Here is a 3,709-nt window from a genome sequence, read left to right as displayed (position 1 = left end):
TCGGGGTAAGAAATATCGTGTTGGGGATGTGCTCAGGACACTGTTTCGCCCTGACCGTCGTACCCCCTTGCCTTACGGTCGGTCTAGCTAACCTCACCGGAGTTGGCCGCCTACCGATCGGGTGCCACGTTCCTAAGCGCAATACCACGTCGCAGTGACTTGACTTAGCATGTTCGGTCATCGTCGGTGGTCTAGCCACGGTGAAAGCCACGCATCTCTTGCGCCAGTGCTCTCCCCTCTCTCCGACCGCCAGTGTGCCATTCCAAATTCAAGAGCCACCGCCCTCGGGCCCTATAAATTAAGCGTGCCATCAGCTCCGTTGGGTCATCATGAAGCCAAAGCACCCGCTCCTGCCTCCAATTAGCCACCAGAGAGCTCCAATTTCTTTCTCTCCTCAAATCGATTTTCCGCACGCCGTGAACCACCGCATCGTGGCCAACCCTCTACAGGTTAGCTCAAGCATCCTTGATTGATGTTCTAGCCTCTCTCAAGTTCTCTAGTACTCATAGACCCTTTGAATTGAACTAGATCACCCTAGATAACCCAGAACACGTCGGTGTGTTCTCAGTTTGCGCCATCACCGTGGACAGAGCGATTTAGAGTTAGAAATCCTCAATTGATTTAGGGGTTATGGTCGTTAAGGGTGAAATTAGGTGTCAGCCACACCTGAGTGCTAGTCGTTGTGTGTTCCGACCAATATAGGCTCACCGGAGCCACTGCTCCGCCGTCCATGGTCGGGGGTCTCGACGTGTGAAGAATAGAAAAGGGAAGGGGCTATCTGCAAACGTCAGTGACACATAGGAATAGTGCGCAAGAGTCTTTACGAGTTATTTAGAAGAGCAGGGTCCTCTACATAAAGTGAACACCGCGGGCGCGCGCGGCCGTGCTTTCGCTTGTGTGTGGGCCGACTTGGGCTAGTTTCAGCCCATTACTATTCACCTTTGGAGCTCTATATTCAGTGAAATAGGGCTAACTTTGGAGCTCTATATTTCTAAATCTACAAGGAATTTGCCTAGGGTCAATACATCAAATTTGTAGCGCTAATAAAGGAGTATAACTTTGTTTAAGTCATAAGACATGAGTGTTGTACAAAAGTTGGAGTTAAATGGACTCAAAGTATTGCTGTCAGTCACCCATATAGTCTGATACTGGTCTGACAGTGAGTTCTCCTAAACTTTGGACTCAATTCAAGCTCGAAGGAGTAAGTAAATGAGCCAGGTCTCTATAGTCGATTTGTAGCTGGTTTATAGAGCTACAACTTTGATACAGATGAATGGCCAAGCTGCTACATGAAATTTGGAGCAAATCGCCCCCAAATAAGCTCTGTCAGGTGCTCTCAATGGTGTTCTAATGGTACAGTGACCTGACGAAGGTTGCCAGATTCAGTGTATCGCCACCGGTGATCCCGCGCCGTGATCGTCGCCGCCGTTGCGATTCGTGCTCAGTGAAGTGCAGATAACTGCTCGGGGTAAGAAATATCGTGTTGGGGATGTGCTCGGGACACTATTTTGCCCTGGCCGTCGTACCCCCTTGTCTTACGGCCGGTCCAGATAACCTCGCCGGAGTTGGCCGCCTGCCGATCGGGTGCCACATGCCTTAGCGCAATACCACGTCGTAGTGACTTGCCTTAGCATGTCCGGTCATCGCCGGTGTTCTGGCCACGGTGAAAGCCACGCATCTCTTGCGCCAATGCTCTCCCCTCTCTCCGGCCGCCAGCGCGCCATTCCAAATTCAAGAGCCATCGCCCTCGGGCCCTATAATTAAGCATGCCATCAGCTCTGTTGGGTCATCACGAAGCCAAAGCACCCGCTCCTGCCTCCAATTAGCCACCAGAGAGCTCCAATTTCTTTCTCTCCCCAAATCGATTTTCCGCACGCCATGAACCACCGTGTCGTGGCCAGCCCTCTACATGTTAGCTCAAGCATCCTTGATTGATGTTCTAGCCTCTCTCAAGTTCTCTGGTACTCATAGACCCTTTGAATTGAACTAGATCGCCCTGGATAACCCAGAACACGTCGGTGTGTTCTCAGTTTGCGCCATTACTGTGGATAGAGCGATTTAGAATTAGAACTCCTCAATTGATTGAGGGGTTGTTGGGGACTTGTTCTCAAATGCTATGAATTAAGAACAAGGCAACATAAAATGTTAAATATTAATGTCCTTCGTCCGCTGAAACATTATTTCCCCAAGGATTTAATGAACTTCGGACGAAGGTTATAATGACACAATTACGAAGGTTATATCTTCGTAATTGAACTCTCAAAGATAATGTAAAATAACACGAGTCATAAAGCATTAAAGACAAGTAAATTAGAAGTAAACAACATCATTTACATATTATATAAACTTAAGATATTCAAATATAATGTTTAGGTACATTTATACCTCTGCCTTGGCAAGGAATAATTTCCGAGTGATGTGATTGCAATTACAAGAATGTGTGAATAGTAAAGGAATATTGTTCACTATTTATAGGCACAGGACACAGCCTGTGAGCAATTACAATCATACCCCTCATAAAAGTTTACAACAACGACTCAAACTCTTATGGACTAAAAGGTCATTCTATCTTTAAGTCGGTTTATAATTCCGAAGCTTCATGAACGGCACCCTTCGGCATCACGTACAGACAGCTTCAGCCGAAGCTGTTTCTTCCCGCAGGACCTTCGGCGACGAAGCATGGTCCCAACAGTAGCCCCTTCGCGGTGCTAGATCGTTTTTCGTAACGAGCTTGATCCGTGAAAAAAGTCTCTTAGGTTTCAGGAAGCCGAAGGTCCGAAAAACACCTTCCCTGAGCTTGTTGTCGAGAAACGATACAGTTTCCGAGCGCGTAGCGGTCCCACCATGCAGGTTCACTATTTTGGTCTTTGCGGCCCACCCCGCAGCGGGTGCGAGCAGTTGTTTGCCTTGTGTAAAAATCCTGACGATCCACCTTCTTACCTGCAGCACTATATAAACAGACAGGTAGGTGTGAAGTTACCACAGCATTCATTGCTATTGCACTGTTTTGCTGCCAAAAATTTTAACCATAGCCGAAGCTTGACTCTCGCATTCAGACGAAGCTCCAGTTTGGTGCCTACTTCGTCAGAAGAAAAGCTTCGGGAGAAAAGGTTATTTAATTCCCAAGAGATCTTTCAAGAAATTCAAAATTAAATGGCCAGAGTGCGCTCTACTGCTAGAGTTGAGCGTGAGGGAGACGAAGCCGAAGGTGCGGAGACTGTTCCTATCTCCGAAGCAATGCAGCGATCCGGATTAGTGACCTCGGAAAGAATCCCCACTGCCGAAACAGAACAAGCTGCTGCCGAAGCGGAACAAGGAGATATTGAGGAAGCTGATTCTAACGGTGATTACCATATCGCAGTACCGAGCAAGCCTAGCCATTTGGACTTCGGAAAGTCGACTATCTCCAAGGCTGATTTTTCCAAAATGGTGAAGTCGGGCTATTTCAGTGAAGATGAGAAGAAGCTGATTCGCTTCGGGGGAGAAGAAACTACCCCGAAGCCAGAAAAGGATGAAATAGTTATTTTCAAGAGTTTTCTAAAAGCTGGGTTGAGATTTCCTTTAAATAGAATGATTTCTGATGTGCTGCAAAAGTTTGGAATTTATTTTCACCAACTGACTCCTAACGCCATTGTCAGGCTTAGCGTTTATATCTGGGCTCTCTGAAGCCAGGCAGTGGAGCCACTTGCTGACAGCTTCTGTCGAGTAC

Source organism: Zea mays, chromosome 3 (assembly GCF_902167145.1).
Source record: "Zea mays cultivar B73 chromosome 3, Zm-B73-REFERENCE-NAM-5.0, whole genome shotgun sequence".
Taxonomy (NCBI): Eukaryota; Viridiplantae; Streptophyta; class Magnoliopsida; order Poales; family Poaceae; genus Zea; species Zea mays.
This window is presented reverse-complemented; position numbering follows the sequence as displayed.